This window comes from Dreissena polymorpha, chromosome 10 (genome assembly GCF_020536995.1).
Source record: "Dreissena polymorpha isolate Duluth1 chromosome 10, UMN_Dpol_1.0, whole genome shotgun sequence".
Lineage (NCBI taxonomy): Eukaryota > Metazoa > Mollusca > Bivalvia > Myida > Dreissenidae > Dreissena > Dreissena polymorpha.
Genome location: NC_068364.1, coordinates 65,234,800 through 65,248,714, shown reverse-complemented (window position 1 = coordinate 65,248,714; position 13,915 = coordinate 65,234,800).

Sequence of the window (13,915 nt, the reverse complement as noted above, 5' to 3'; positions counted from 1 at the left end):
CGAAGGTGCATACACTCTTAAATTAGTTCGGTTTTAGCGACGTTTGGGCAAATCCCTTTAAATATAGCCTTAACGATTTTGTGTAAATGTTTAAACGTAGAACAATCGATTGTTTTTTGCAGAAACTTAGAGCCGATATCGTCACTAGTGCTTTATTAAACCATTTATATATTTATTTAACAGATTCGTTTGAACCAGCAATTTATCTCGATAAACTATTAAATAAGACTTACCGCCGCTCCTTGTCTCGTATTCGATTATCATCACATGGCTTAAGAATAGAAACACGTCGCTACGGTTCTGATAGACTTCCGAGAGAGGAGAGGACATGCTTACTGTGCAACAGCCGCGATATTGAGGATGAATTCCACTTTATCATTATTTGTAATTGCTATACAGAATTACGCATTCGATTTTTAAAAAGATTTTATTATAATAGGCCGAGTATGTTCAAATTCATCCAGCTAGTTAAAACAACCAACAAATCAGAACTCATTGGACTGTCTAAGTATATTTATTTCGCAAATAAGCATAGAATCGACTAAATTAATATGAATCAATAACATCACATTTTTGCTGGGTGTTTTTAAGTGTATATTTAAAAATGTGTTTGTTATATATAATTTCAGATTATGTGTTATATATAATTTCTGCTATTGAATCCCACTGTTATTGACATTGCACTGTTTTCATTATTTGTTGTTGATAATGTACATTGTACAAGCCAAAATAAACTGTCTGTCTGTCTGTCTGTTATTGCCAAACTATATGAATGTTCTGCTCAAGTTTGTTGCCGTTGATTGTATTTGATTGTATTTGATTTTAGGAATGGTTAACTGTCATTTATTAGTTGTAGTTATAATTAATCTAATATGCATTTTGTTTTTGAAATACATAGAATCCAAATATTTATCTCACATCAAATTTGTTAAGAACATTCTCCGAAATTAAAATAACAATTATTCCAATCACATTTCCTTGACATGCTATTGAATTGAAATATTTGCTGTGTTTATATGGCTATGTACTGATTGTATTCGCCAATAAAAAAGTCTGTCTGTCTGTCTGTCTGTCCTAATCGATTCATGATTTTCATGAAATGACTGTTTCACTTAGGGACTTCACGAAATGACTGATTTCTTCAGGAATGCATTCAGTCATTTCATGAAATTCCCGAAACGATTTAAGCTTTATTCGCAATTGTTAACTGTTTTCAATTATAAAATAAACGCGACTGAAATTCTTCTGTGTCTTCTTGATAAGCTTCTCGACGTCACCACACTGCATTACTTCGTACTTCTTCAAAATGTTGTACTGATGACGTGACTTTGTGGAAGTAGTTCCAGATGCAGTTTTCAGGTCATCTTGTCTTCAGGTTTTGTAGTAAACGTCATTCGGTATTAAATGTGTCTCATGTGTTGAATACCTTTTCAATAGAGCTTCTCTGAATTCTATCTCATCGTTTTTTTATCCCCACGCTTTTTGAAAAAAAAGGTGGGGATATTGTGGTTATCTCCGCCGTCCGTCCGTCCGTCCGTCCGTCTGTCTGTCCGTCCGTCCTGGCCACTATCTCCTCCTACACTAAAAGCACTAGAACCTTGAAACTTACACACATGGTAGCTATGAGCATATGTGCGACCCTGCACTATTTGGAATTTTGATCTGACCCCTGGGTCAAAAGTTATAGCGGTTGGGGTGGGGCCGCGTCAGAAATTATCACTCATTTTTTTATGTTATTTTACATTTACTTCTTTATTTCTACACCGATTTACTTCAAATTGATACTGGACCTCTCTTATGACAATACGGTCAATCTCAACCATGCATGGCCCCATTCCCAACCCTGGGGCGCCCCGCCCACATAGGCCACACCCACCAAAAATTTCCATTTACTATAATTTTTTCATTTCTACACGGATTCACTTCAAATTGATACTGAACTTTTGTTATGACATTAGGGTCAATCTCAACTATGCATGGCCCCAATCCCAACCCTGGGGCGCCCGCCCACATAGGCCACACCCACCAAAAAATTCCATTTACTATAAAAATTTTTTAGGTTATTTTACATTAACTTCTTCATTTCTACACTGATTCACTTCAAATTGATACTGAACCTCTCTTATGACAAAACGGTCAAACTCAACTATGCATGGCCCCGTTGCCAACCCTGGGGCGCCACGCCCACATAGACCACACCCGCCCAAAATTGCCTTTTACTATAATTTCTTCATTAATACACTGATTCACTTCAAATTGATACTGAACCTCTCTTATGACAATACGGTCAATCTCAACTATGCATGGCCCCATTACCAACCCTGGGGCACCCCGCCCACATAGGCCACACCCTCCCAAAATTGCCTTTTACTATAACTTCTTTATTTTTACACCCATTCACTTCTAATTGATACTGAACTTCTCTTATGACAATACAGTCAATCTCAACTATGCATGGCCCCATGATCAACCCTGGGGCGCCCTTGGGTCAAACATGCGGCGTGGGGATACGCGTCGGCCTCTGCCGCGCCATTTCTAGTTAATCCATGTTGTTGGTTTCAAATCTTATGTAGGAATGAACTCATTGAATTTAGCTTAGGTTTTATACTACAGATGTTTGCACACTTTGCGCATTGACTGTGCCATCTGCCAAAACACCCGGTGGACAACCCCATTATGGCGGCTTGATTATTGCAATAAAAACATGCACCAGTCACTATTATATCTAGGCCCCTAATTGAAAGGGGTCCACGTCCACAAGTGACCTCGTTATAAAGCTCTTTGATCATACAGTGCTTCCAATTTTAACCTACGGATCTGAAATATTTGGATACGAAAACATTGATATACTTGAAAGAATCCTCGATAATTTTTTAAGGAAAATCACTCATGCTAAAGCTTCAACATCTATATCTTTCTTACACGAAGAGCTTGGCAGGTACCCAATATCAATTACTATTCAAGCAAAAATGATATCTTTCTGAACTAGAATACTTAACGGCAAATAAAATCAGTATGCAGCGCAGATATATAATTTTATGATGAATCTCCCTGACAACAACTTCAAATGAATCAGTAAAATAAAATATATACTCAATGTAACAGGTTGCATAGATTTATGGCAAAACCAAGACCAATTGAACACTAGCATAAAAACAAAAACAAACATTAAAATCGTATAAATAGAGAAATATAAAGCTACATGGCACAACAGTCTCACTGCCTACAATAAAACCAGAAAATATAGAATATTCAAAAAGAACATTTAACTGGAAAAATATCTTAAACGTTTGCCTCAGTGTGAGCGAAGTAGTCTGTTCAAAATCCAAACGGCCAACCATAACTTCCTATTCGAAACAGGCAGATATGAACAAAATGCACAAAATGCACAAAATACACAAAATGCACAAAATGTACAAATTATCAGGTTGGAAGTGACAAACAATACCTGCTATTTTGCCCCTACTTTCAAACACAAAAAAAAACATTATTTAAGTGCATTCAACACACCAACTTCAAGCCTTACTATTAAACAAATTATCTCTACAACGTCAACACCACACCTTAAAGAAGTGTGCACATTAATAAATATTTTCCTTCAGTTTTATACAACAGTAATGCCACTATTCCACTACTATTTCATACAATTACTATCATACATGTGTACTTGTTGCATTATTTTCTTTCCTTGCCCTTGAGTTATCTCATAAGCATCTGTTTTCTAACTAGATTTTGTAAACAGATCAGAAATTTTCATATATTCTCTTGGGTGTGAAATTCCCAGTATCTTTCCAACCCAAAGCCTCCTGATCTTCCCAAGTTTACAAAATAATAACCATCATCTAGTTATTATATGTTTGTTGCTGTTCCGTATTGTTTTACCAGTAACGGACTCTTTCTCGTTTATTTATGTATTTAATAAAATGTGTGTGTGTTAACATTAAGCAAAAAAATCAACTTCCAACATTTTAAAGGGAGGTAAAAATTCAGCTTAACTCAAGACAGTAATAATAACCATAATTTTATCAAAGCGCTGAAGGCACTGAAGTTGTTCGCTATTGCATAATTTAAGACTCAACTCATTTTTCAAAATTAATCGCAAATTTGAAATGAACACACGCCATTCAAATGTATAAAGAGTGCGTCATTACGCACGGGTCGAGATTTGTGTGCACTTTTTATCATCCTATTTATTTTATAGAGATAACTTAGACTAAATAACAACAAAATGGCCCTTTTTGACGTTCTGAAAGCATAGAAAGTATAATGAAAATGCCAATGAAAACTGAATATAAAGACAATTTGCAATCACCATCATATTAAATGAATAATGTTTGTCTATCGAATACCTATCTCGCTAAAAATATTATTTCATGATGGAAATTCCCTGTACAAAACTTTTGATTTTTGACACCATATACATTTTCAAAATATACAATAAGATAATGAAAATAAATTAAAAAATAAATCTGCGAGAATGCTTTTTACTAACGAATAAGGTAGTCATGAAGACAGCCCGGTTTACACGTTTGTTGTTAATGCATTTCTTGTTACCCTTGCAGTTCTCATGGTGTCAACAACTCTCACCTAAACATAAGTATAGAGCACTAATGCGCTTTTTCGACATAGCTGTTTTGCCCAGCTTAAATGACTTTTACATAACGCCAGCAGACACGCGTGACTATTTTCGACTTGTTCATAGGCTGATTCGAGATAAAACCTCTGAACTTTGGCTACTCCACTGTGTCTGTGCTCAGCGCAAAGGATGTTTTAATTCAATTTTGTATCGAAAAGCATTGTGCTTAAATGTGCTATTTACAATTTGCAATACAATTTTTTAATGACCCTCTTCATGGGTTTTATTCCATATTCGCCCATCATATCTATAGACCACTCAGTCTGCGCATCTCTCAGTCGTGTAAGGAGATACATAATGAGACCATAACACATTGCGTAATTTTATAGCGAACAACATCGACTCTTACCAGACAGCGCAATACACAGGTTGGGCTTAAGATACGCTGGTCGAAACGCATAAGACCCTTTTTTCACATGACGCGTGTAAATCAAATATTTACATACGATATATTTCGATGGTGAAGAAATATACTCATAATGAGGCATGTGAGGACACATATGATGTGCACTCCCGTAGTATAATTATTTATATACTTAACACCAATGTGTGGTTTGACAAAGATAACAAACATTTCATGCGGTGAATATGCGTCTTACAAGTGAAAAAAAAACTCACAATAGTTAAACTTTTGTTTTCAATTTAATTATTTAGAATCGTAAATTGCAAACTTTATTTCAAAGTCAGCATTCAAGCCGACTACCTTTTTTTAAATATATTCCTTGTTATATTTAGTTATATTCGGTTTTAGTGAGTATAGAGCATTTTTGTGGTTGTCTATAGTATACCTGTAGTAATTGGAGAACTAATGTTCAACGTTTTATAAATTGAGGACTGTGAATATAAACATACGAAATACCGTTAGGGCCATTGTGGTTACACATTAAAATCAAGAGGGCGACAATGCGATAGTGCGATAGTAGGATGGCGACAATGCGATAGTACGATGACGACAGTGCGACATCACAGCCTGATGTTTTTTTGTTGATATGCCTTCCCGACAATATATACGATTTGTATTGTAATTGCATTGTTTTGTTTTTTTTATAGATTTATTGTTTATAACGTAGTGTGTACACATTACACAAACAATTTAAAATCTCGATGTATAACTATTGCATATATACATCTAAAGATATGTCGCTCCTCTCCCATCCATACGAACTTGTAAACAGAGTAAGTTTTTTTTTAACACTCCATTTAATAGTTCCCTTTGTATCTTGTATTATAGCAACACTATCTAACACTACTATTATATGTTTTCATTATGAAAGAAATAACTGATCCCAACTTGAACCGGACAATATTGTTAAAACTCGTTTTCTAATGTTGCCCTTATTGTATACCGTGTATACTTGGGTGTAAATAAAGAGTTGTAATGTTCTGTATTCGGAGTTGCTCAATTAGAAGTAGACCAGATATAAGTTTACCACATGCATTTTTAAATTAACCTTACCAAACATTCATACAAACATAAAGATATTTTTCCCTGTACTACAAAGCTTTTTAATTGAATTAAACACGCCCACGTCTTCCATGCGGAGAACGCGATGTTTTACTTGTCAGCAATGTTTTTTGTATTTGGACACTCATTTACATAACGTTTGTTTTTTGATTTACAATTTAAATAGAATATTTAAAAGCCAATGATACCACTTAATTTATGTTAAAATTGAATAAGATGGACATTTTAAGAACTAAGAACTCCTGTATGGATGAAGTGTACTCTGACAATTGACTAATGGTAAATTCGAACAATATTGACGGAGGTCATACATTCGTTAAGTGTGCTGTCAATAAAGATGATGTCACTTTGATTTTTCATGGTTGATAACTTGAAGCAATTTTCATTAACACAATAACTTATATTATGAGCCTGAAAGATTACTTTCATAGACTAGTTATGACATTGTATTGCAAGCATTTTTGTAAGTGAACGCAAGCAAACCTACAAATTATAATAACTTTCTAAATTGGAATAAGCACAATGTCTTCCGTTACACACTTAACACATTTTAATAGCCCAGGAAATCAATTTGTATTGTTAAAAAGCCACATATACAGACAAAACAATATGACACGCGTCATGCGAACATGGGTCTTATGCCATATGCGGTCAGATTAGCTCCAGAGAAGCGTGCGCATCCGCGCAGTCTGGTAAGGAGCTACCCTGTCCGCCAAGGAGACCACGAAACCTTTCGTGACTTTCTAACGGACAGCATAATTCCTGACCAGACTGCACGATTGCACAGGCTGTTATGGGGATACGCTGGCCGCATAGGGCTTACAGCTCATTTTCGCATGACGCGGTTCATATGAAAATTATTGTAAGATCATATAAAAACTTCAAAATTCAAAACAAAAAACACACTTATCAATATGTGTCCACAATGGTATCATTTTAACTACTAACTACACTATTAAACAGAAAGCAATATAATTATGTAAGCATTAATATCAAACAATGACATTTCACACATTTTCTGAATCCTCTTAAAGGCCTCTAGTAAAACTGTGTAAAAATGTGTACCATTTTCTGTCATTTTGAGAAATTCCTGAGAAAATTAGGCATTTCGTGAAGTCCCTAAGTGAAAAAGTCATTTCACGAAAATCCTTAATCAATAAGAAATTCCTTGAAGTTCCTAGTTTCACAGATTTACTGTAACAAATATACATCCAAACGCAGAGACTACTTCGTTTGATCCACCTTTTAACACAGATACAAACAGTTCGTCATCAATTCCCAATGCGTCCGCAACAAACCAATTTATGTATACGTATTTATTTACATTGTCGATTAAAAATGCTTGATAGAAAAACTATTGAGAATATATACTCTTCGTGTATAAAACCATTGCTAAAGAATTCAGATATTGTTTCTGAAAATTGTACGCCATATGTAAAAGACGAACTGGAAAACATCCAAACCGAAGTCGCGCGAATAACATCTGGTTGCACACGCTTAGACTCATCAGACTACATGTATCTTTATTATCAGCGAGGATTATAATCGTTTAGTCTTCGAAGACGCAAACATACATTAATATTCATGTATAAATGAAATCTAGCAATGTACCAAACTATTTAACATCTCTTTTGCCCTCAACATTTGGGTCAGGTAGCCATTAGTCGCTGAGAAATTCTTCACATCTCATCACACTTCTAGCCCAAACATCACTGTTTTTCAATTCGTCCCAAACCATCTTATGTATCTGAATGGAATAATCTTCCTGATGATGTCAAACATGCTGAATCGAGTTTTCCTTCAAAAGGCTTAATACCATAGATCGATGACACGAACATCTTTGCAAACACAATACAATAACATCCTCTGTATGTGTCTTTCGACTCCGTGAAACCATTTTTAACATTACTTTCTCGACTGCAATCAGTATGGACATATTCGCGACGAAATTATACATACGTTATCTATATGTTCCGTTACCTGAATTGAAACTATTCTATATGGATATGACAAACGAAAAGCTGATAATGTTAATAAATTTATTATTAATAGTAAGCGATTCGATGCGAAACTATGCTAAAGAACGTCTCCCTCGCGTGTTTTTCTTCTATGTCTTTTAAAACCCCTTGTTCCCCAAAATTTTTGCCACTTTATCTACTTCAACTTTCAATCCTATTACCTATATCAAACACAAATGCAAATATTCAATCGGAGTTTCTTTTTTTTGCCTAGTGTTATTAATGCCTAATTATTGTTGATTCAAGCATGTTCTTATCAAGCAACCTTTTTCGTACTAAGCATGCAACTGTATGCATACACCATGGAGAAGAACCATATAATTCCTCGCCGTTCGTTCCAATCCCATTCGAACATGTAAAATTATAAGCATTGTATGAAGATCTAATAATATGAAGAGAAATGCTATATGTGGTATATTTTTTATTCAATCAACAAAACGTTCATTATAATATTGTCGAAGGTTTAAAAAACAGGGCGGACATTGTATTTCTTCATAGAGAGGCTACATACATTGTAGGTTTGCGCAAATACATTTGATTCGGAGTGTGTATATAAAAATGTAATTATGCTATGTGTGGGACACATTAATATACAATAATTTGCCCGTCAGTTCTGCATAAAATCTTAACACAGTTTTGTAAGAATCTAGAACATATACTTTAATCAAAGTATAATGATGTAGAACTGAGGGACAGCATACTTGTGTCGCAATTGAAATATTTCACTAATATAGGTATCTCACACGGTTTTCTTTCGCAAACTTTTGTTGCCTACTTTAAATTCTGTCGTCACAAAACAACCAAGCAATTTTAAAGCAATTCCAGCAGCAAATTGGAAATTTGCGAGCAGACGAATTGTTAACAAAATGAACATAAGCTAAAATACTGACAAGGTAATTCGGAATATTGATAAGTTTTGTGAATACACGTGTTTCTGATGGATTTAATCCACATCTTACTTCAATATCGCTCATGATCACATGTCAACTTAGAGCGACTGGAATTTGGGTCACATAATCTGACATGTAAACAGATCGTAAGGTGGTTCACTTGCAAAACCTCGAGAATACAAATGCTTTTAATAACAAGCGCGAACTCATTTATTAGGATAATAATAAAAATAAGATATCGAATATATTTAAGCAAATAAATTAAAAATAAATCGATATTCATGCTATCCATTTTAGGCGGGTCATATTTACCAAAATTGTGTTTGGAAAACGTTATCGTGATTTATGGAAAACCAGTCTGGGACTGTGGCTTTTTCCCTTAAAGTCGGGAAACAGAAAAAAGGAAACAACTCAAATGAGAGCTTAAATTGCATGTTGGCGGTGAAAACCGATCATGCAAGAAGATAGAGAACAATGCACTTCAAAACAATGACCTTCTTGGCATTTCGTCTTGAGGTATGCATATACGGGTGATATAGCATTTGTCTGAGTGTCTATGTACCTAAGTCCCATGATTTGCATATTGAAAATATATGACGCTGGATGAAAAAAATGAGTCTTAGAAATATGGGTATTGTATGTAAAAAACTGATACAAATAGCGGACAACACCCACCGCTTCCTGTTTAATTAATTACGTGTTCCCCACACTTGTCTGACATTTTTGATACAAAAGAAATACAAATTTGAATAAAATAACACTTCAAAAAGCAAAAACAATGCACAATGTATTCGTGCAATACATCGTCGTATAAAGAGCGGATACCTGATTTTTTTTAATGCAGCACGCTATGTACAAGAAAGGCTTTATTTGTGTATTTATGCGTTTTCATTTAACTAAGAAACTTGTCACAATAAAACGTTCACATGGTTATGAAATCTGGCAATACACCGTGTATTGGCATACTTGCGATCAAAATAATTATCGAGATCTTCCAGACGCTTATTGAGTGTAAATGACAGACGCACACTTTTATCCAGACAATATTCATCATCTATCACAAAAGACGCTTAATGAAAATTACACAGTCAATGATGTTTTATAAATTGGAAAGCATAACAAGCATATTAGAATCAGCTGTCATGAAGCGTAGTGGTTGAAACTCGCTTTCTTATCTAGGTGACCCGGGTTAAACTCCCGCTTAGGCGCATATGAGTTTGGTTGATTGTAACCTTACCGTACATAAACAGGTATTGCATATCTTCTTATAAAAATTAAATGGCTAGAAATATCAGCTAGCATTCTAAATTGATTAGTCTCATAGCGTAAAAGTTAGAAGAGCTGAGGCACACTCCGGATCCCACCTGATGCAGCCTCAGGCGCAAAAGGACCACATAAACTTGGTGGAAAGCGGACATTGAAGGGGCCTTTTCACGTTTTGGTAAATTGACAAATTTAAAAAAAAATGTTTCAGATTCGCAAATTTTCGTTTTAGTTATGATAATTGTGGGGAAACAGTAATACTGAAAATTAACCATGCTCTAAAATATCCAGTATGTGCATCTTTTGACGATTTAAAAACCTGAAAATTATAAAGCTTTGCAACGCGAAACGATTGAATAATTTGGAAAATTCTGTTGTTGTCGTTATAGTTTGTGAAACTACGAGGATTGCTTGTATAAAGTATAAAATACAACCCTCATTGTATGAGAACGGATGGTCGAGTGGTCTAAGCAGTAGATTTTTACTCTAGGACTCCAGGGGTCAGTGGTTCAAGCCCAGTTGATGCTTACTTTTGTATCTTTATATGCCCCCGAATGAGGGCCTATAGTGATCGGACCGTCCGTCCGTCTGTCCGTCTTTCTGTCCGTCTGTCCTTCAGTCACACTTTGCGTTTAGGTTTCGCGTTTAGGTTTCAAAAATGCTCATAACTTCTATATCTCTTTACATAACACCTTTATATTTGGCATGCATGTGTATCTCATAGAGCTGCACATTTTAAGTAGTGAAATGTCAAGGTCAAGGTAATTCTTCAAGGTCGAAGGTAAAAAGCATGTTTCAAAGCGGCGCAGTAGGGGACATTATGTTTCTGACAAACACATCTCTTGTTTTAATTGTATTCTCGTTTTTTAGATTTTGTAGATCAAATGTAATCCAATATATTAATATAAAGTAATTAAATGACAAACTTTAATACATGCAAAGATTCCAAAGATTCCAAAGATTTATAAGATAACATGTAAATAAAGGCCTCCGGCCCAAAATACAGCATTCATTTACAATAACATTATACAAAGATATATGCCACCTTGTATACATTGTGATTTTACACTTGTGTTTCAACAATATACACAATATTATACAACACAAAATATAACAAAAACAAAAAGGTTGTAATCAAGGTAAATTTATATTCCCAATGACATTCATTAATTTCGTAACATAGAAAGTTAATTGTTTTATAACAGTGATATCAGTGCTGCTCATTAGAATATTAAATGACGTTTCGTTTCTTTGGCCGTTATACCAATTATACAAATAACTTGTTCTTATATCTGTGTACTGGGGGCACTCAAAGAACGCATGGAATTCGTTCTCCAATACATGTACGTCAAATCTTGTTAAACAAAATAAGCATGTTCGGTTTTCGCGCTGTACGTTAAAATGCCTTCCAAGCTCAATGTTCAATTTATGATTGGAACACCTTAAACGAGCATATGCGCGACGTGACTTAAAGGGTACATCTATAGTTAAATATTTCTCCGGAGTTAAAAGTGATTTAAAGAGTTTGTAAGTGTCGCAGAGCGGAGATGCATTTATCTCATTGTGCCAGTCTTGGGTTTTACAGTCTTGTATACGCTGTTTAAAATATTGTAAAATTATAGTCATATCGCCTACGTCCTGGGCAACCCAAACAAAACCAAAACCATATTTAAATAAGAGTTCCTTCACATATGTTGCCCAATTTTTCCTTCCAATATCGTCTAATGACTTCAGCATTTTGTAACAATTAACTGGATATCTATGATTAGGCAAATGAAGTAAATGACACCAGTATTTTATGCATTTCAGATAATACACACAACAAAGTGGTAATCTACCACACTCCCCTAAGACCATGCTGTTATTAACCGTCGAACCGACGCCTAAGAAGTATTTGCAAAATTCTATTTGTGATCTTTCTATATTATCACAGTATTCATAACCCCATATTTCAGCCCCAAATGTGAGTATGGGTACAACCATAGTGTCATAAAGTTTAAAAATGTCACTATGGGTAAAATAACCAAAGGGAACTTGAAACTGTTTGATAGAGAAGAATGCTTTGCGTGCTTGTGCCACCAACTTGGATTTAGCAGCTGTCCACGATAGCTTTGGAGTAAATAACAGACCCATATATTTATAAACTGAAACGACTTTAACCTTTTGACCATTTAGAAACCACCTTTCATAATTGCGTAAAGGACCACCTTTGAAATCATTAAAAATCCGTTTTACAAAACCTGATGTTATCAAGTGGTCTCTTATAAAAACACTGACTCCTCCACTATCAAAGTGTATCTTCTAAAAATAAACCACATTAAAAATCGAATGGTCAAAATCGATGTAAACTAGAATCATTAGCGAAGTTTTTGAAGATATCAGTCTTACATGCTGTACAGTGGCAATACATTGAACGGAATACTAAAGCTATACAAAAGAAAGCAACTAGTGTATATCATAAATAAATAAACAGAAAGCGGTACACAACTATGAAATCAATATTGAAAACTAAACCGTTTCTCAGTAGAATTACAAAACGCTAAAACAAATAAACACTTTTATTTAGGAAAATATTACTGGGTATTCATCGAATACAAATCTAGGTCGCAATTAACTAAAACATATTTAATGTTGGTAGCTATTGGAAAGCATTAAGCATAATGCATGTAAAATACAAATAAGTTGTGCACATCAATCAACAGTTTTATTTGTACTTAAGTCAAGAAAAAGGAAGCATACAATCCAAATTAGTGTGGACTGATATAAAATAACGAGTTCGGGTTCATTTATACAAATGTTGATCCTGGAAGAACTTAGGGAAAACACTGTTGTAAATAAAAAATTAATCAAGCTTTTGTTTCGTATTTCAAAATTTGATTTGTAGAACATACAACAAATGTACTAAAGAGCAAATGAGCATGTTTACTGATAAATGACACGCGTTTTTACTTCAATTTTTTTGTGAGGAGACGCACGTTTTTAATCAAACTAATGGTAACAATTTACTCCATGGCTACACTATTTCGTATTCTTAAACATTAAAAAAAATAGCTCCATGTAAGAGTCAGCGAATCGAATCCTACCATTTGATAACTACTTAAAATTGTACATTTATGTCCATTTCGAGTCCAATGCTCAATATTCAAAGGCAACGGCATTCGATCTAACTGTATACTTACACTACTCTTTCATTCTAACCACGTCAAATATTTATCATTATTTACAATCTGGAAAATATGGTAACACACTACAAATACAAAAATAAATAAGCGCTTATAACATGGACACATTTCTAAAAACAAACAAAACTTACTTTTGAAGATTGCAATACAGAAAGGCAATACATTGTTTCTACAAGAAAGTGCCATACACCACGAAGATATTTCCTACGTAAAGATATAAATTATTGATTGTTTAACAAAAAGGTCCGAGGTTTATACGCACACCAGTTTTTGTGTAGAATATTTAAACAATAAAACACGACACAATGCCAATATCACTGAGGAAAAGTTGTATTTGACAAGAGGTGTCAGATGTTTCAGATTCTTTGTTGACGACTGTAATTACGGTTTTCTTGGTAAGTAAAGTCGTCTACAAAAATTAACCTTTTCCGAACGCTGTTCTTTATGCCCACCCAAATTAG